This window comes from Symphalangus syndactylus, chromosome 12 (assembly GCF_028878055.3).
Source record: "Symphalangus syndactylus isolate Jambi chromosome 12, NHGRI_mSymSyn1-v2.1_pri, whole genome shotgun sequence".
NCBI lineage: Eukaryota > Metazoa > Chordata > Mammalia > Primates > Hylobatidae > Symphalangus > Symphalangus syndactylus.
In genome coordinates this window covers 136,017,241-136,038,638 of record NC_072441.2, presented here as the reverse complement: position 1 = coordinate 136,038,638, position 21,398 = coordinate 136,017,241, and the positions used below count along the sequence as shown (strand labels likewise).

The 21,398-nt window shown below is 48.4% G+C and overlaps 1 protein-coding gene across 7 annotated transcripts in view; it reads right to left on the bottom strand.

The window, feature by feature from the left end:
* HIVEP3 (HIVEP zinc finger 3) overlaps window positions 1–21,398 on the bottom strand; it is a 527,761-nt gene that overhangs the window by 118,789 nt on the left and 387,574 nt on the right. For all 7 annotated transcript variants that reach the window (XM_063625158.1, XM_063625161.1, XM_055255397.2 and 4 more), the window contains one exon: window positions 5,080–5,278. The gene's annotated coding sequence lies outside the window, so the exon portion shown is untranslated. The remainder of the gene's footprint in view (window positions 1–5,079; window positions 5,279–21,398) is intronic.

Genomic DNA, 21,398 nt, shown 5'->3' with positions numbered 1-21,398 from the left:
TCCGGGAAGAAGTGAGGAGCGCCTCTGCCCGGGCGCCCCGTCCGGGAAGAAGTGAGGAGCGCCTCTGCCCAGCCGCCCCATCTGGGAGGTGAGGAGCGCCTCTGCCCAGCCACCCATCGTCTGGGAAGTGAGGAGCGCCTCTGCCCGGCCGCCCCGTCCGGGAAGAAGTGAGGAGCGCCTCTGCCCGGCCGCCCCGTCTGGGAAGTGAGGAGCGCCTCTGCCCGGCCACCCCGTCCGGGAAGAAATGAGGAGCGCCTCTGCCCGGGCGCCCCATCCGGGAAGAAGTGAGGAGCGCCTCTGCCCGGCCGCCCCATCTGGGAGGTGAGGAGCGCCTCTGCCCGGCCACCCATCGTCTGGGAAGTGAGGAGCGCCTCTGCCCGGCCGCCCCGTCCGGGAAGAAGTGAGGAGCGCCTCTGCCCGGCCGCCCCGTCCGGGAAGAAGTGAGGAGCGCCTCTGCCCGGCCGCCCCGTCCGGGAAGAAGTGAGGAGCGCCTCTGCCCGGCCGCCCCGTCTGGGAAGTGAGGAGCGCCTCTGCCCGGCCACCCCGTCCGGGAAGAAATGAGGAGCGCCTCTGCCCGGGCGCCCCATCTGGGAAGAAGTGAGGAGCGCCTCTGCCCGGCCGCCCCATCTGGGAGGTGAGGAGCGCCTCTGCCCGGCCACCCACCGTCTGGGAAGTGAGGAGCGCCTCTGCCCGGCCGCCCCGTCTGGGAAGTGAGGAGCGCCTCTGCCCAGCCGCCCCGTCCGGGAAGAAGTGAGGAGCGCCTCTGCCCGGCCGCCCCATCCGGGAAGAAGTGAGGAGCGCCTCTGCCCGGCCGCCCCATCTGGGAGGTGAGGAGCGCCTCTGCCCGGCCACTCATCGTCTGGGAAGTGAGGAGCGCCTCTGCCCGGCCGCCCATCGTCTGGGAAGTGAGGAGCACCTCTGCCCGGCCGCCCCGTCTGGGAAGTGAGGAGTGCCTCTGCCCGGCCACCCCGTCCGGGAAGAAGTGAGGAGCGCCTCTGCCCGGCCGCCCCGTCCGGGAAGAAGTGAGGAGCGCCTCTGCCCGGCCGCCCCGTCTGGGAGGTGAGGAGCGCCTCTGCCCGGCCACCCATCGTCTGGGAGGTGAGGAGCGCCTCTGCCCGGCCACCCATCGTCTGGGAGGTGAGGAGCGCCTCTGCCCGGCCACCCATCGTCTGGAAAGTGAGGAGCGCCTCTGCCCAGCTGCCCCATCTGGGAAGTGAGGAGCGCCTCTGCCCGGCCACCCATCGTCTGGGAGGTGAGGAGCGCCTCTGCCCGGCCACCCATCGTCTGGGAGGTGAGGAGCGCCTCTGCCCGGCCACCCATCGTCTGGAAAGTGAGGAGCGCCTCTGCCCGGCCGCCCCGTCCGGGAAGAAGTGAGGAGCGCCTCTGCCCGGCCACCCATCGTCTGGGAAGTGAGGAGCGCCTCTGCCTGGCCACCTATCGTCTGGAAAGAAGTGAGGAGCGTCTCTACCTGGCCGCCCCGTCTGGGAAGTGAGGAGCTCCTCTGCCCGGCCGCCCCGTGTCTGGGTAGAAGTGAGGAGCTCCTCTGCCTGGCCGCTCCGTCTGGGAGGTCTACCACGGAGGCCAGAAGCAATGTGGGGGCTGGACGTGGTGGCTCATGCCTGTGGTCCCGGCACTCTGGGGGGCGAGGCGGGTTGATCACTTCGGGCTAGGAGTTCAAGACCAGTCTGGCCAACTTGGCGAAACATGAAGAATACAACAGACAAACCAACCAACCAACTCAGTGACAACAAAACAGGTCTACCCTGGAGTCATACTCTAATTTTTTCTATTTTCCTCCCTTTCTGATCCTTTATCCCACTTTCTTTTTCTTCCTCTTCCTTCTCCCTCTTCTTTGTCAAATAGAGGATTGAGTTATTATCACTGATCCATATAAAGTCCCTCTCTCATTTATTTTAACTCCCACCCCCCATTTCTATTCCCCGACTTCCCATGTGCAACCTTCCTAATATGTTTGATACGCATCTTTTTGTTTGTATGTATTTTTAGAAAATGTTTGTTTTTGTATGCAAAAAAAATTAATAAAAAAAAAAAGTCTTTTGCATCTGACTTAAATTAGAGTAAGTCTAAATGGCAATAATTTGGAGATAAGAAATAGGAATAAAAATGAGAATTTTTAAACAGTGTTAAAAATTTGAACTTAAAAAATAAATGTATTCATAAACCATCACTTTAACCTGTTTTATATATTGACATTCCATGCAAGATTTGGCTTTTAAAAATAGCTTCTAAGACTATAAATTTTGAAAATTGCTCAAGTTTCTCGTTGCTGAGAAATTGCTTCCATATCCATTTTCAAATGAGATCTGTCCTCTAGTTTCTCATTCAGAAAGCACATTGATTCTGGAGAAAGCCCCACTTCAGGCCCTTCTGAAGAGCGGCTGTGACTCCATGTTTCCCTGCCCTCAGTAATTCCACACATAGCTGTGCCCAAGCCTCCGATGGTGCTGATGGGCCACCCCACTCTCCCCAGTACCGGGGCGTTTGCAGCACTGCACGCCTCTGTCTTGTTCGGATGCCATATATCCCAACTCCTCCCTGGTGGCTGGGAGGGCTGTGCCAGCAGTGGCCATGATCACCTGGACTCCAGCAGCACCAAGTCAGCACCTCATTAATCACAGGCACTTTCTTCCCCAGGGAGAACACAGGCAGAGGCAGGAGCCAGGTTTCTCGCTGGAACTGACAGCTCATTTCCCTCTGGGCAAGTCCCATACTCTACAGATTCTTCCAAGCAGCTGGCTGAGCCCACACGGACAAACAGAGAGTCTGGGCATGAAGCAGGGGGAGGGGAGGGAAATGCCAAGTCTGCAGAGGACTCCCCCATCTGTACCCCCTGGACAGTTCCGCCATATATCTGGCTTGCATCTCTCAGAGGGCTCTGCTTCTGGACTAGTTCAAGTATCTGTTGTACACCTCATGGAATGAACCCAGGTCCTGTCCTGAGACTGCTCATGAGACCCCTAAATGGCTGTGATAGGCACAGAAGAAAATAAGTGCTAAGTTGAGGTACCAGGAAGTGCCCCAGGATGCCAAGCCAGGGGCATCCTGGGGCATTACAGCATGACCGATTCCTATGAACATGTAGACATTCCTGGGGAAGGGGTCATCCTTGGAGCTGTCATTGCTTTTCTTCAGGAAGCATCTCGGTGGAGAAAAAAGTGCTGGGTCTTTTGTAACCAGAAGCTGTGCCCCTTACCATCTGTGTAGCTGTCTTTAAACTACTGAACCTCTCTGTGCTCAGTTTCCTTATGTGCACAACAGGGGCAACAGGACCAGACTCACTGAGGTTTGGGAAGGACTCGAACCTGTCTGTAAAGTACCAACCATGTGGGCAGCAGCATCGGTCCCTGTGCTTCAGCCTGACCTCAGGGACGCAGCACTGGGGCCAGAGGGCAGGGCATGCAGATGGCACAGGGCTGCAACTGGGAGAGTAGGGTGGTGGCCCAACTGCCCCCATGTGCCAGAAGGGTGGCTCACATTTGGGGAGTCCTTGTTACGTGGCTGGCAACATTCTAGGGGCCTTCCCCAGCAACCCTGTGAGGCAGGTATCACTACCAGCCTCATTTTGCAAGTGAGAAGGATGAGGCAGAGATAGAGCAATTTGCCTCTTAAACCAGTAAGTGCCTCACACAACCACTAAGAGTCGGGACTGGGATTTGAACTCAGGGTGGATCTACACTGTTAAGTACCACAACAAACATCCCCTCTCAAAATGAGGCGCCAATGCCCAGTTCTTCCTTGGAATCCAGGGAACGATTCCTTTACCTCCTCAGGAGAACCCTGGTCTAGGCCTAGGGCTGGTAGGCCCAAGCTGTCATATTGTGGGCAGAGGCCCAGGCTCCAGCCACCCCGAAGTCCAGGCAGCAACAGCGATGCCATCTCTGAGGGCTGCCTGTGGCCCCATCCCCTTCTCTATACAGTGAGGAAACTTCAGCTTTCAGAGAAGCGGAAGAGTCACTGCTCCTGGCATGCCAGGCTGGGAAATGTCACCTTGGAAATCACAGCTGGGCCCACAGACCCAAACACAGGATAGGATGAGCATCTCCAGGGCCCCAGAAGGAGGCCCTGGAGTCCCCAAGCCTTGGCTGCATCAGAATCAACGTAGATTCCTGGGTCCCCAACCCCCAAGAGTCTGATGCAGAGGGCACGGGTAGGCCAGAGAACTCCCTCCCTCCGTCTGTCCCTCCCTCCCTCCCTCCCTCCCTCCCTCCCTTCCTTCCTTTGTCATACCAGGCACCCTCTTTCTAATCCCCAGCTCTCTGGGTGATTATGGCTCTTCATACCAGAGAAAACATCCAAGGACTTGTTCTTGACCCAACGAGCTTCTAACATGGCACACCTAACCTGTACTGCAGCCTGAACATCTAGCCTGAAACCACAGCACATACCTGAAGATCTAAATGCATATATAAACATAAGCTGATACCAGGCCTCTCCCCAGGCCCATTTGATCACTATCTCAGGAGCTGGGGCCCTGCTATTGAAAGTGCTGAAATTCCAAGAATCATTGCCCCAACTCTGACATCTTTTCAATTCTTCACAACTTGGGGGCAGGTGGGGTGAGAAAGGGGACTGAAGACCTGCTGCTATGTCTCTAACTCCCATGGTGCTCCTCTGACTAGGCATTGGGTGGGCAGTGGTGGTCTTCAGGCAAGAACCATTATGTGGGAGAAGAGGGTAGAGCTCTGGCTACCAGGAGCACACAGTTGGACTGGCTTGTGGAGGCTGTGGCCCCTGGAGAGAGGGCTGTGGCCCTTTGAGAGGAGCTGTTGTATCCTTTGCCAGGACAGAATGGAAACTGAGGAACTGGGAGGGGGCAGACTGCATTTCATGGGAGACAGCATGGGGAGCAGTAGCCAGTTGCTGGCACTCAGGGTCTCTACTCCTGACCAAGGAAGGTTGAGGACTTCCAGAACAACTTTCACAGAGGCATCAGAAAGGCAACGATAACACTAATAATAACAATAATACATTTTTCAGAGGAAGAACTAAGCAAGCTCATGCAAGACAGACCAACATGGCGCCTGGCAAGCATATTCAGCAACAGCCCCCATTTCCCACCTGTGCTGAAGGCACCACTTCCGATGACCAAAACTGAAACGCTGTTCTCTCTGAAAGCCAGCATTCATGTCCACTCCTGCGGCAGCCGCCCTCCTCCTAGGCGCCGCTCTTCCCACCGGAGGGGCGGGCTTGCTTGGCCAGGACCCCGTGAGGCTCCTCCATGAACTAGGTTGAGGCTGCTGGGTTTGTGCCTCGAATCCTGCAGGAGATGATTGAGAAACATGGTCAAAGAACTTTCTTGGTCAACTTTTTTAGACACAGAACAAGCCCTGCCTGGTCCCTGGAGGACCCACCCCCCAACTGCTCCCAAGTGGCTTTACTTGGTACAGGGCCTGATCCCCACACCCCCCTACTTTGTATTCAACACAACTTCTCTGAGCCTCTATTTCTTCACTAGTGTGGTAGGCAGAATTCTAAGACGGCCTTCAAGATTTCCGGCTCCCCTGGTTCACAGACCCTGCATAGACCCCAGGACTGTGAATAGGATGGATGGTTGGGTTATGTTACAGGGCACAACTGACCTTAAAAGAGGGAGATTATCCGGACCTGGCTGGTATGAAAGCCCTTTAAAAACAGAATTTGCAGGAAATGCCATTCTGGTCACCAGCCTTGGGAAAGTATTTATGGCTAAGTCCTCAAAAGCAATTGCAACAAAAACAAAAATTGGCAAGTGGGCCTAATTAAACTAAAGAGTGTCTGCACAGCAAAAGAAACTATCAACAGAGTAAACAGACAACCTACAGAACGGGAGAAAATGTCTACAAACTGTGCATCCAATGAAGATCTAATATTCAGAATCTATAAGGAACTTAAACAATTCAACAAGCAAAAACCAAATAATCCCATTAAAAAGTAGGCAAAGGACACGGCTAGACACTTCTCAAAAGAAGACACACAAGTGGCCACCAAACATGAAAAAAATGTTCAACATCACTAATCATCAGAGAAATGCAAATCAAAACCACAGTGAGATACCATCTCACACCAGTCAGAATGTCTATTACTAAAAAGGCAAAAAAACAACAGATGCTGGCGAGACTGTGGAGAAAAGGGAATGCTTATACGCGGTTGGCAGGAATGTAAGGTAGCTCAGCCACTGTGGAAAGCAGTTTGGAAATTTCTCAAAGAACTTCAAACAGAACGACCATTCGACCCAGAAATTCCATTACTGAGTATATACCCAAAGGAAAATAAGTTATTCTGCCAAAAAGACACACGCACTTGTATGTTCACTCCAGCACTATTCACAATAGCAAAGACATGGAATCAACCTACATGCCCATGAGTGGTGGATGAGGTAAAGAAAATGTGATGCATATACACCATGGAATATTACGTAGTCATAAAAAAGAACAAAATCATGTCCTTGACAGCATCATAGATGCACCTGGCGGCCATTATCCTAAGAGAATTAACACAGGCACAGAAAATCAAATGCCATGCGCTTTCACCTATAAGCAGGAGCTAAACATTGGGTACACATGGACATAAAGATGTGAATGACAGACACTAGTAACTACTGGGTGGGGGAGAGAGAGGGAGGGACAAGGGCTGAAAAACTACCTAGTGAGTACTATGCTCACCACCTGGGTGACAGGATCATTCTACTCCAAACCTCAGCATCACACAATGTACCCAAACCTGCACATGTACCCCCAAATCTAATAGAAAAGTTGAAATTATTTTTAAAAAGCAGAGTTTTATCTGGCTAATCACAAGAGAGGAAGTCAGGGAGATTTGGGTCTGGAGAAAGCTTCACCATACCCTCACCGCCTTGAAGATGGAGGGTTGTATGGAAAGGATTGGCCTGCAGCTTCCAGGAGCTGACGGCAACCCCGGCTGATGACCAGCAAAAACAGGACGTCAGTCCTGCCATTGTAGGGAACTCAGTCTTGTCAATACCTTGAATGAGCTTGGAAAGCAGAATGTTCCCCAGAGCTTCCAGATGAGAACCTGACCCACCACCCTGATTCAGCCCTGAGCAGAGAATCCAGCCACTCTGTACCAGACTTCTGTCCTACAGATCCGTGAGCTAACAAATGGGTGTTATTCTAAGTCACTAAATTGGAGGTGATTTGTTATGCAGCAAGAGAAAACTAATACAGCCTGGAAAAGTGACTCATATTCAGGCATGGGTGGCAATGAAATACAATAATAGACATAAAAGCATATTGTATTCCCCAAATCACAAAATAAAACAGGCCAAGGGAGGCCTGTTTCAGGGCAGGAGCCCAACAGTGATTCCTGAATGAATACGCAAATGAGTATCGGTTTTTAATAATCGACTTGCCAGGCTGTTGTAAGGATCCAATAAGGAAATACAGAGGAAGGTGCTTTGTAAACTAGAAAGCCGAAGTTGTTTCAGTCAGCGATGGCATGGTGTGTCATATCCATGCCGTGCTCTTTGGAGGATGCTCTGGTTTGCCTGCTGCAGGCAGTGTGGTGGGATGGATGAGAATGTGGCTTCCAGGGCCAGGCATACCTGGTTCAAATCCAGCTCTTCCACTTCTGACATCTGCAGGTTGAGAAAGTTGCATTGCCTTGCTGTGCCTGGCAAGCGGGGCTAAGAATGGTGAGTACCTTCCAGGGTCCGTACTTTAATGAGTCCGTATGTGAAAAAAGGTTGGAACAATGCCTGGCACGGCCCACGTAACTGCTCTGAATATTATCTCAGAATGGAACCCAATAATCTGGGTCTGGAGTAACCTGCACACAGGCCTGGGGCACTGTTACCTTTCTCCTCTTGGGCACGCTGCTTTTTATTCACACAGCCTCAGAATCATGTTTGGCAACCATATCACACTGCCGATTCCTACAGAGCATACAGGTCACCGATGCCCCCCTGCTGTCCCCTTCCCAATGTACCTGCTGCTGTGAAACCCAGCCAGCCCCGTCCTACCCCCAGGGCAGCATCGCAGCACCACACAGTGGAGAGGCTTGCTCTGTGGCTCTGTCTATCAATTAGTTCCTGATTCTGCCGTCCGAACCCGCCCAACTTCTCACTACTCTGTGGGTTTCTATCCTCCCTGATCTGACCTCATGCCCTCCAATAGATTGCAGTTATTAATCAAAATGGCCGTGCTCTCTTCCTGCCAGTGTAGAAACACTCACTTCTCAGAACACACTATTCTACAAACACAATCTACAGTTTCCTACCTCCGAGCCTTGGCTCAGGCAGCCTCTTCTGCATGGAATGCTACTCCCCTCCCTCTGCAATCGTGCCCACCTGGCTGAATCCTGCCCATCTTCCCTCAGGAGACTCAGCCAGCTCCCACAAAATTGGACCTAAGTTCTGCCTCTCCAGAATACCCAAAGCACATTTGCTGTGCCCCTCCTAATGTAAATAACAGCATCCACTGTGCTTAGCCACTGCTTAAAGCCCTTCTAGATTACATACAGCTCAGGCAGGGTCATTCAGACTCACTCCCTCATCCTGAGTATGACCCGTCACACACAGTCAGTGTGGAACAATTCTCTTTAGCGCCCAATTTGGTTGTTCATTCATTTAACAGATGTCCACTCAGTGCCTATTTTGGGTAGAGCCGGGTTGTAGGTGCCAGCGTTAATAGATGGCAAAGATTTAGTCTCTATCTTCAAGGGGACCACGGAGTAGGGGTAGTCAATCTTGTTGGTGTCTGAATGTGTGAGAGAGAGAAAAAAGAAAGAGGATATTCAAAACAAAGGGAGTCGTGTAAGAAAAGACATATCTCTTGACCTCGTGATCCACCTGTCCCGGCCTCCGAAAGTGCTGGGATTACAGGCATGAGCCACCACGCCTGGCGGATCATGAGGTCAAGAGATCGAGACCATCCCAGCCAACATGGTGAAACCCAGTCTCTACTAAAAGTACAAAAATTAGCCAGGCGTAGTGGCGCATGCCTGCAGTCTTAGGTACTTGGGAGGGTGAGGCAGGAGAATCGCTTGAACCCGGGAGACGGAGGCTGCAGTGAGCCGAGATTGTGCCACTGCACTCTAGCCTGGGTGACAGAGCGAGACTCCAACTCAAAGAAAAAAAAAAAATGAAAGAAAAAAAGATAAAAAGAAGGGACAGAGGACCCCCAAATGGCCAGAATGTTCAAGAAAATTGCATGGTGTCCACATGGCTGGAGGTGAGGGGCGGTGACAGTGGGAGGTGCCGTGCAGGGGCCGGGACATGAGGGTTTGACAGATGAAGTGGCCTGGACGTGGTGGTGTTGTGGAGTGAGGTCATTTTCATCAGTGAGGTCCTGCAGCCAGGATGAGGGGTGGCTTGAGGAGAAAGGATCAGGACGAAGGAGAGAGACTTCTTCGGGCTGCGGGCGTGAGGCTGGTGTCACTGACTCTCCCCAGTCTCCTCCTCCGTGGCAGGTCAGAGGGCTGCCCACCACACCCACGTCCAGGTCACCAGAAAATGTCACACACACCTGAGGGCCTAGATGGCAAACTGAGCCCATTTATCTCCCTCTTCTCCCCACACAATGCCCCTGAAATAAAAGAAGAAATGTACAAATAAGAACAGATCCGCAGTAGCACCAGCTGGCCAGAAAGTCCGAGGGAAAACAGATGAGTGGGAGTGACAGGAAATCTAATCAGAGTGAAGCTGGCCTCACCCAGCCTGGCAGGGAGGGCCCACCTGCCAGGCACCCCAGGACTTGTGCAGAGCTCCTCCATGGCAGGGCGGGCTGGAGTGGGGTCCTGAAATCCGCCCCCAAAAAGAGTGGATCCTCTCAGTTTCCAAAAAGACCAAAGTGGGAGTTGGGCAGGGAGGTACTGGGAGCAGAAAGTACCTCCCCAGACACCCTTCTGCCTTCAACTGCATGACTTTATTATCCCAGGAGCCTCTCTCCCTGGCAAATGCTTGACTGTTCATCACAGAAACCTCCTGAAGGACCCATCTACTCTTCAATCAACAGCTGGTGCCCTAGGATTCTCTGAATCCCTTGCCTGGCCTCAAAATCCCTCACCTCATGGCTTCCACCAGTCCTGGACTACTGTATTCCTTACACAACCCTAACCAAGCCCCCACATTGACACACCCACCCCACCTTAAAGAGAACTGCCAGGCTTCAGAAAACCCAACCTTGCCTCCCTCCTCCCAGACAGGCCAAACCCTCTGGAATCAGTGCCCTTCCTTTGGCAAGTGAGTAATAAACTCAGCTTTGCCTTACCAACAAGTTTGTAGATGATATCTGGGGAGCCGGCATTTGACAGTCTCTACAAAAATGCTTGGAATCAAATTGATATTCAACTTGATATCTGCATCATTTACGATAGGGCAAAGACCTCCAAGCTTGGAGGAAAAAGGGTTAAAACCCTTAGATCCTTTACTCAGCCAAGTCTCAAAGCCAAAGAGAAGTGTAAAATAGTATGCCACCCACCACCCACGCATCTTTTCTTAAAAAAAAAAAAAAAATTACTCGAGGAATTACTCCAAGGAAATAAGAATTGTACTAGAATAAGTAATTCAAAACAGGACAAGATAGGATATACAAGAAACAGGGAGAAATAATAAAAGCAGAAAAAGGTGAAGTGAAGTCTAAACAAATGTTGATAATCATGATCCTATCTTCTTGGGAATTAGATACCATTTAATTCTTGACATCAATAGAGAAATCCGTGTAAAAACTAATCATTTCTAGAAGAAAAGCAAGATGCAAACCTTTTAAACCACTGTGTTGGGAGAGGGGAAGGGAGAAACAAAGAAAACTCTATTAATTTAGCCAAAAGTGGGAAAAGAAAAATTAAACAGGAAAGAAAAAGTATAACAAACAGAAGACATAAAATAAGATGACAAAAGACACAATAATATGAATAAATTAAATTACTTTAAGATACCAGGCTGGATAAAAGGAAAAAAGCATTCAACTATATGCTGTTTGGAAATAACACACTTAAACTGGCAAAAACGATGGAAATCAAATAAATGGAAAAAAGGCAAATGGTAATGAAAATAATGCGAGAAAGCCAATATTAATATCAGACAAAATGCAAAAATGTTAATTAAATCCACTAAACTGGGGCCTTTTATATTGCTGAAGAGTCTATTTCTCTAAGGAGATACAAAAATCGTGAACTTTTACTCTCATCATAAACACAGAACCACAAAATGTATAAAATAAGACATTCTTGGACCACAAGGAGGAGGTAAAGAAAGAACAGGAAATGTCTTGAGCATTATTATTTGAAATTTGATGGTATAAGTAACCTCCAAAGAAGAATACAAAGGGTTTGAAGATGTAGTTAGTAAGTTTAACTTCATATACATTCAAGAAATAGAGAAAACACCTTTTTCTCAAATGTCCTTGTACTAGACTGCAAGAAAATCTCAAATTCCAAAATGCACTAATTGTACAGACCACAGCCTCAGTTCTTGATGAAATAAAATTAGACATTAACAAATAGCAAAAATAAAAATACATAAACAAATGATGCACATGACAATTTAAAAATGCTTTTCTAAAAAAACTCTTGAATCAAAGAGGACAGCAACACTATCGTAGGATAATTATAAATGTACAACATTGAGAACCCTACTTTTCAAAATCTGTGTAGTGCAATCAAAGCTGCATTTAGAAGAAAATACAAAGCTTAGATGTTTTCATGATAAATTAACACAGGTTGAAACTAAATGAGTTAAGCACATAACCCAAGAAACTAAAAAAGAATGAAATAAACCAAAGTAATCTAGAAGAAATGAATAAAGTTGAAAATAAAAGGAGTAAATGAGAAAATGACAGCAACCACAACTATATATATACACACATATATACATATACAGCTGCATATATACATATATGCATGTATATGTATGTATATATACATATACATATATGCATGTATATGTATGTGTATATACATATACATATATGCATGTATATGTATGTGTATATACATATACATATATGCATGTATATGTATGTGTATATACATATACATATATGCATGTATATGTATGTGTATATACATATACATATATGCATGTATATGTATGTGTATATACATATACATATATATATACACACATACATATATAGCTGCAAGCTAAGCTTTCTGAGAAGACCAACAAAATGGACAAATCGGTGGCAAATCTGACCAGCAGTAATAGGCAAAGTCGCAAATAAGTATTAAGAAAGGTGATGTAAACATATACATGAACATTTTGAAAAACTAGAGAGAATTTGATACGTAACTGTGTCAATGAATTTCCAAGTTGGTGATTTTCTAGAAAATTATAAATTGTAAAACTGAAGAAGAGGGAGAAAACCTAGGTAGACTCTAATAACTACAGAAGAGAAGGCTGTTGAAGATGGAATTCCAGATTAGCAGAGAAAGAATGGACTATTTAAATAAAAGCACTAGGACAACTAGCTACCTGTTTATTCATTCAACAAATATTTATTAAGAGCCTACTATGTGTTGGGCATTGTTCTGGGCACTGGGAATTCAGCAGTGAACAAAACAGAAAAGGTCCATGTCCTTATGGAGCTGAGAGTCTGGTGAGGGGAGATGAGTAACAAACAAATCCGCAGGTAAAACAAACGACATGGCAAATAGTGGCAGGTGTTATAATGAAAATTAAGCAGCAAAATGGGTACAGAATGAGGAAGGGTGGAGAATGCCATTTTAAATAGAATACATGCACCATAGACACACAGAAATGTATATGGATTAGAGATATAAACATCCTATAAAAGCAAGTTCATGAAAATACCAGAACTATTAAAATATTTCTATAATTTAGTGTTGGAAAATAACTCTTAAAGCCCGAATTGGACCTCAGTGCTCTTAATGGAAAAGATTAATAAATCTAATTACATAAAAATATTAAGCATTACATAAAACAAAAAAACCCAGTTAATCAACAGTTAAAAAGCAAATGACAGATTGGATAAAAATATTTGCAACATACATGAAAAAGTGTCAACATCCATAATATGTAATAAGCATCCACAAAACAGTAAGACATATAGCCAATAAAATGGAGAAAGAAAATTAACAGATCATTGCTTAAGAAATAAAAATGTCTAATAAAGATATGCAAAATGCTGGCCTTGTTAATAAAGAATATATTTTAAAATGTGGATCACTTGAGGTCGGGAGTTCAAGACTAGCCTGTCTGACATGGTGAAACCCCGTCTCTACTAAAAATACAAAAATTAGCTGAGCATGGTGGCACATGCCTGTAATCCCAGCTACTTGGGAGGCTGAGGCAGGAGAATCGCTTGAAACTGGAGGCAGAGGTTGCAGTGAGCCGAGATTGTGACATTGCACTCCAGCTTGGGCAACAAGGGTGAAACCCCATCTCAAAAAAAAAAAAAAAAAAAATCAGTATCACCTTTTCCCATTTGGTTAGCAAGAGGAAAGTGATTGCTACCATCAAGTGGTGGAGGGAGGAGTGGTCGTCAAATACTTCTCAAACACTACTAGTAGGGTATAGATGAGGAGAATCTTTTAACCATGTCTACCAAAATGTATGTTGACTTGGCAGCTTTGCAAGTGTGCACACACATCATCATACACAAACATACACACACATGCACACATAGGGATGATCACTGTAGCATTATTTTAACAGTGAGGATGGATGCAGCCTTAATGACCATCAGCAGGAAATTGGTTTAATAAGTAAATGATGATAAATACACACAATGCAATAGTCATGGGAACATAACTTTTCTTAAAGATAAACATATACTCCTACCAATAATAGAGATTCATTGTGACTTTTTCTATGTGTCAAGCTTTGTCTATGTGACGTACAAGCTTCAGCGCTTCTCACGGGTAGTCTCCCTGCCCCCCTCCCTCAACAGTCGGCCGGGTGGAAGGTGCCATTTCTGCCCCCATTTTCCATCTGAGGCCTAGAGAGGTTAAAGCCTGACCAAGTAGTGAACCTTGGTCTGTTAGACTCTGGAGCCTGCACTCTCAGCTGTGACACACACTTCCTCTGAATGGGATGGTGAAAAGCAAAATCACAGACACACACCTATCTGTGTAGCTGTGATTGATGGAAAGGACCTGGGGGATGCAATCTTGTCCTGGGGGGGACTGCAGAATGGGTGGGGCTTGAAACATGCATTCTTGTTTCTACATTTCCATACTGTTCTTTTTTTAAGCAATAAGCTTGTATCACTTTTGTAATTTGAAAATGATATAAAAGTATAGAGACAGAAAGTAGAATAGGGGTTGTCTGGAGATGGGGCAGAGCAGAATGGCGGGGTCAGTGTTTAATAAGCACAGAACTTCAGTTTTACAAGATGAAAACAGTTAAGAAGCCAATATCTTAAGTGAAACAACTAAGAAACAGAAAATCAAATACTGCATATTCTCATTTATAAGTGGAATCTAAATAATGTGTACACACGGACACAAAGTGTGGAATAATAGATGCTGGAAGCTCTGAAGTTGGGAGAGTGGGAGGGGCAAGGAATGAGAAATCACTTACTGGGTACAATGTACATTATTTGGGTGACAGTTGTACTAAAAGCCCACACTTCACCACTATGTAATATATCCACGTAACAAAACTGCATTTGTACCCCTTAAGTTTGTACAAAGAAAGAACAGAAAGAAAGAAAGAAAGAAAGAGAGAGAGAAAGAAAGAAAGATGAAAGAAAGAAAGGAAGAAAGGAAGGAAGAGAAATAAAGAGGAAGGAAGGAAGGAGAGAGAAAGAAAAAGGAAAAAGAAAGAAAGGAAAGAGAAAGAAAGAGAGAGAGAGAAAGAAAGAAAAGAAAGAAAGGAAGTAAGGAAGAAAAGGAAGAAAGAAAGAGAAAAGAAGAGATGGATGGTGGTGATGGGTGCACAACTTTATGAATGTATTTAACAACACTAAACTGTACATTTAAAAATGATTAGGATGGTAAATTACGTTATGCGTATTTTACCACAATAAAAATTGAGAAACTGATATAAAAGTGTCTTCTTTTTGGAAAACAGTTGAACAGGGAGGGGGCTACTAGGGGTAGAGGGGCCCATCTGCAAGGTGGCACCCACCCAGGGCAGGAAGGACCAGGGCCAGCTCCTCTGCTGGCCCCACCCAAAATCACAAGGTGGGAGGGCCCTTGCTCTCCACTCTCCACCAACGCATCAAAGCAAGGCCTTTGCCGGCAGCTGGTAGGAGCCACATCCGGTCTGGGCACTGGGGGTTGGCATCACTGCAGCTGACAAAGGGTTAAAGAAAAATCCTGGATGCCTGGCAGGGGCCAGCCTCATTGGGTCATGACAGCTGTTTTCCAAGGGCTGGCAGGGAGACAGGGGGGCTTTGGACTCTGGCACTGGGTCTCACACCCTGATCCTAAAGAAAGTGGAGAAGAAGGCTGGCCCTGAGGCCCCTGCCACCCTCCTGACACGTGGCCCTTCCCTCCACTCTGAATGGAACATCCGAAGAAGGGGCCGGCACATGGAAGGCCGAATTTGATCTGCGTGGGGCAGCGAATTGTGGGATGAATCTTTCTATTTTCAGTTTTATTTGTTATTGTGGTCTGTGATCAATAAGAAAACATGAAAATCTAAGACATGGGTCACACATGGCAGAATCAAATGGAACAATCCTGGTGGCTCATGCTGGGATACTGGCAAAGGGGTGGGTGGGAGGAGAACAGAGAGAATTACTGGCATGCCTCATTTACCCAGCACCACAGAAGTAGCATGGCATAGCACAGAGAGTTGGCCTTAACATCGTCAGAAACACATGGGTTCAGACCCTGGTTTCATCCATTACCAGCTCACTTTCCTCCTGAGTCAGAAGTGAAGACTCACCCCCTCACTGGGTTTGTCATGTGGATCAGATGCTACAAAGTGTGTGTGAAATGAGTACGAACCCAGTATACCAAAGGCACTCAATAAATTCCTGTGCCCTTCTTCAGTTACGGTGGGACACCTCCAAGTCTCCCTCCCTCTGTCAATCTCTCCTCCTTCTGGCTTCTGTTTTGGGGTTTGGGGTTGGCTCTGTGACCCGCCTCCCTCTCTGTGGTCAGCCTTCCGGCTCTCACTTTCCTGGGGGCTCACCTTTGTTTCAGCTGAGTGCGCTCTAGTCTGAGAATGCTGTGGCATGCAGCTGATGGCCTGGAGGCTGCCTTGGGAACCTTCCTGGTCCCCAGCTGTGTTCTCCAGACAAGAGGCTTCTCCCTCACATGGTAGCTGACTCACGGATGAGTGAGGCGTCCCCAACAAGGAGAGTGGGCAGAGAGACAGGCAATGGAGCCCAGTCATTGATAGCGACAAGACCTGCTTTGAGGATACCTAAAAATGTTTTCCAGGAAAGACAGGGCCTTTAAAAATAGAGAATGGTGATACTTTCCATCGTATGAAGGAGCAAAAAAGAAGAACTTCAAGTGCAAGATAACATATTCCATTTAGTGGCAGGCAGGAATATACTGTCCCATGAACTCTACACTGGGATTTGGCAGAAGAAAAGTTCACGGTTTTCAGGCACTGCAGGGACAGGGAAGGGAGATATTGCGGGTGTATGGGGGGCACCCAGCCCAGGAGTCGAGGAGAATACTGGAGTGGTGGGAGGAGGAACAGACGAGACCGGAGGAGCTGCACTTGGAGATGAAGGTTCTGAGAGCTGCTGGGGCAGGTGTGGGGGGGCGGGGGAAGGTAGGGGTGGGAGGAGCAGTGAGGTCGCTTCCTGCTATATCAGGCCACACCTCGCAGCCCTCTCTCACAGAAAGCCCCCTGGAACTAGGCACTGACCACAGGGGAGCTGAGAAGGCACCGTTTTCCCTCTCTGGGTACCACAGAAAGCCCATGAGACAGCCCCACATTTGAGGTTCAGCTGCACCCAGCTAAGTGACCTTGGACAAGACACTCCCCATCACTGGGCTAGACCTCAGGGTGAAAAGGTGAAGAAGACCCTGTCCATATCTCAGGCTGTGATGGATCTAGCAGGGAAGATAGATATGAAAATCAGTGGTTCTGGTCCTTTCTCCCAGGGAGCCCAAAACCTGAGCTGCTTCCCCGCAAGAAGGCTTCTAAATCTCCCTGGCTTGTAGACACAGAAGCCAGAAGTAGAGGAAGAACCCAACATTTGTTGAGTGTCTTCCACGTGCAAAGGCTGTCCCTGCATTTTTTCACGGTCATACTAATGCTACGGTCAGGCTCCATCATCACCATCTGACAACTGAGGAAACTGAGGCTTTGAAAACAGAGAGATGTGGACAGCTTGCATTGCAGGAGGGCCCAAGGCTCTGGCATTAAACAAAACTGGACACTACTGGTCTTAGACACTGTGTGGCCTTCTTCGAGTCCTTGACCACCTGTGAGTCTGTTTCCTCACCTCTGAAACAAGAGCAAGAGTGCACGCCCTGGGCCGGGGTAAGAACGAAATGATAGAGTTGGCTTCCCAGAAAAATCCACCTTCTCTCTCTTCCTCTTCTGGTTACTTCTGATCTTTTAACTTTACTTATGTTTATGATTATTTCATCTTCTAAAATAAGAAGATACCAGATCCCATAACAAGATTGCTGCAACTTATTCACAGCAAAGCAGGTGGAGGCCTCGGGAGACCCTGGGGACTACAGAACCTCCACTACTGGCCCACAGTAGGGCAGGGGCAGGGAGTAATTCATGCCTACTAGGAAGACTGCGATAACAGGTGTGCGTTTTTGGAGGCAGAATTGCTTTCTGCCCACACAACAGCTGCCCCCTTAGCTAAGAGGGGAAGCCTGGTGACCCAGGGTCCTCCAGGGACCCAGCCAGGCTTCTAGTCTAGAGCTCAACCTGCCCCACTCCTGCCCAGTGCTACCCCGTCTCCCACCCCATCCCCACCTCCACCAGTTCAGAGATTCAGCCAGACAGAAAGGCCGTGCCAAAGGAAATTGTGTGCCACAGGGCCCTCTTGGTCTGCTGTGGTGTTCTTCCTTTTTTTGGACTTTGTGGCTGTTTGAGTGGGTACCTTTTTCCATAGAAAGTTTCCATTGCATCAGTTATTTACATTGTCGCCACCTATATGTGGGCTCTGGTTTCGAGTCGGTGAACCAGAGCAGGCCCTGTGGGGCCCAACACTGCTTACAGGGGGTGAGGGGAGCCAGTCGCTACGGCGAGAGGATGTGGAGCTCTGGGTCAACCCTCAGAGCCACCCCCAACCCTGGCAGGGCCACTCTTAGTGTGCTCAGTCCCTTTGGGATGCCATTTTTAGGGTGAGATTTAAGAGAATTTAAGAGCACAGGCTACTAGGTTTGAATCCCGCCTCTTCCACCTCCTAGCTATGCTCTGAGTTATTGACCTGACATCTCCGGGCCTCCGTGAACTATCATTTGTAAAGTGGGAATGACAGTGGCACCTACCTGGCTAGACTTTGGGAAGGACTCAATCAGGTAATGCACATAAAGTGCTTAGAACAGGGCCTGGCCCAAAGCCTCAATCCATGTTAATGAATGGACAAGGATTTCCCGCCCCCACCCTGGCTCAGACCCTACTGCCCATCCTCTCTTGTGTGAACCAACACGCAACGGCGTCGGCAGTGTCCTGCCCAGCTCACCGATCCATAGACCCAGACAGACTGTCCTGATAGCCAGCTCTCACCAAGTCACTCCCCGCCCCAAATCCCAAATCCTTCAGTGGTTCTCCTTAGAGAGTAATGTCTACACTTTACAAATATGCCAGGCTGCCTCGGCATCAACACTCCCCTGCAAAGCCCCGCTCTTGCCAACTGCCATGCTTCACATTCATGCCTCTTTGCAGTTGTCTCTGTCTGGAATATTTCTCTCCATTTTAACGTGGCCAAATCCAACCCACACCAGCTTGGGCGAGCCCACCTCGTACACCTCCACCTCCACAAAGCCCTCCATGACCCTACTCTCTCTCTGGCCAGGAATGATCTTTCATTTAAGGATTTGATCTCTTTGTTGTGGTGTTTACCTTCTCTACCCTGTATGGGTGCAATATAATACATCCAAATGCACGTGGGCATCACAGACAAACCACCTGATCTCTGAGGACAGGATTGGGATGTGTGTGATGCATCTGTGTCACTCACAGAGCCTTGAACATAATTGGTGACTGTGAGTGAATAAATACTGAATTCTCTCAATTTACTACCCCCATCAACAGGGAAAGCTATTTGGGTGTGTGTTGGTGAAGATCAATCTGCAGCCCATCAGTGTCCACGTGATCCTCTCCGTTCTTCTTGAGGGACCCTGCAGACTGGGGTGTCAGCCAGGGGCCAGGACCCCTAGCGGCTCACAGCTACTCAGACTCTGAGTCTCAGCATGGGGCCTTGCATCTGAGGCATGTGTGGAAGTCCAGGAACCATCACTGACTTCTTCTCCCTCTTCCTCAACCTCCACCTTCCATATGTCACCAGGTTCTCAGTGAATCAGCTCCCTAAGTCCCTATGCCCATGAGCCCCTCTCCACCCTACCGCCACCATCTTGGCCGAGGCTTCAGCATACTTGCCTCCTCCTTTGTTTCCCCATGTGACTCCCGTCCTTTTCTGGGTCTTCCCTCCATGCTGCCCCAAGCGGTACTTCTGCATCACAGCTCTGATTAGGCCACAATGCTCCTTGCAACTTCTGATGCCTGCTGACTGCCATCAGAAACCCAGATTCCCTAGGAAGGGGCTGGGGTTTCTCTCTTCTCTAACGCTTCTAACCCTCATCCAGAGCTTTGGTGTAACATCAATCCCACTGTCCAGTGACATTTATTCCCCTGCACATGGGTCTTCCTCACAGACAGGGAGTGCCTTCAGGGCAAGAACACGTACTGTCTGTACCCCCAGTGCTTGGCATGCAGTCAGCCTGCTGTGAAAGCATGCTGAACAGACGAGTACATGAATAATAATGAATTAAACACACCACCACTGCTCTGCCTTCCAGTTTTGCCCTGACACCACCATACTCAGGACCTCATTTTTGGGACCAAGCAACAGGTGAAGTTACTAAAGTGACAGATACACAGTCTGCCTGGACCAAAGGTTGTCCCAGGGCACTTGACATCCCTATGTCTGTGCTGCAGCTCCCAGAACCCCTGATGGCCTAACGTCAGCAGGGCAGATGCTTGCCCTGGTGTTAGCCACATGGCCTAGGAACGTGGAGACGGACAGAGGTTTTGGGGTGCTTCCAGAAGGAGGGGAATAAACCTGAAGGGCGTTCCACCTCTGGTCGCTCTATACCAAGACCTTCCATGTTGTTACCTTCCCCTCTGCCCACCCCACTCACCCCCTCCCCAGATTGTGCCTGCCTTCCTATCCTCTTTTTTTTTTTTGACAGGGTCTGACTCTGTTTTGCCTAGGCTGGAGTGCAATAGCACAATCTTGGCTCACTGCAACCTCCGCCTCCTGGGCTCAAGCCATTCTCCCATCTCAGTCTCCAAAGTAGCTTGGACTACAGGTGCCTGCCACCACACCCAGCTAATTTTTTTATTTTTGTATGGTCTCACTATGTTGCCCAGGCTGGTCTCAAACTCCTGAGCTCAAGTGATCCACCCGCCTTGGCCTCTTAAAGTGCTGGGATTACAGGTGTGAGCCACCGTGCCTGGCAAATCTTCCTATCCCCTTATTCCTCACCAGGGTCACCTCCCTGTTTCCCTGCCAGGCTGTGGCCACCTATTGTGCCTGAAGTAGCTAAACTCATGGACCTACGGGACAGTACGTGTGGTGAGGAGGTGGGTGGACAGGACCTGGGATCTGACCACAGCCCTGCCATTAACTGGCCGTGTGACCAGGAACAAATCACATTCTCCTCTAGGCCTCAGTTTCCCCTGCTCTCAAACCAAAAACCTGAACAAGTCTGTCTCTAAGGACGCCTTCTGTTTAACTCCCTGTCAGGAGGCTGATTTCTTTACTGGCCAGAATAATTCTTTCTAATTAAAGGAAACAAACAGAGAGAATGATGTGTCTTTCTCTGCTGCTCCTGAAAGCCAGGATGGCCTCGAACGCTCAGAATATAAGTCAGATCCCCTTTTGATTACTGAAGCGATGTCTCCATTTGGTGGCAATCTTCATTCCCATATAACCCAGGGATTTAAAGCACACTTGCATAGCCGTTCTTTTTTTTTTTTGGATGTTAATAATTGGGTAAGCTAGGCCTTTATCATTCTCATTTTGCAGAGTGAGGCTCAGGGAGGTAAGGATTATCCAAAGTTCCCCAGCAAGCAACAGGGAGAAGGGGAACTGGCTCCCAGGCTATTATACCACAGCTGGCCCAGGTGGTTGGCCTAGGAGCTGGCCTCACCCAACAGGCAGGCAAGTACTAAAACAATAGCACACATCTCCCTGTATTTTTACACAAGCTTTCTTCATGCATGCAGAAACACTCTGAGGCATGGGTACCCAAAGCTTCACAGTGAGCTGGTGGGATGCCTAATTCCTAGAAGCCAGGCTCCACCCAGACCCAACATT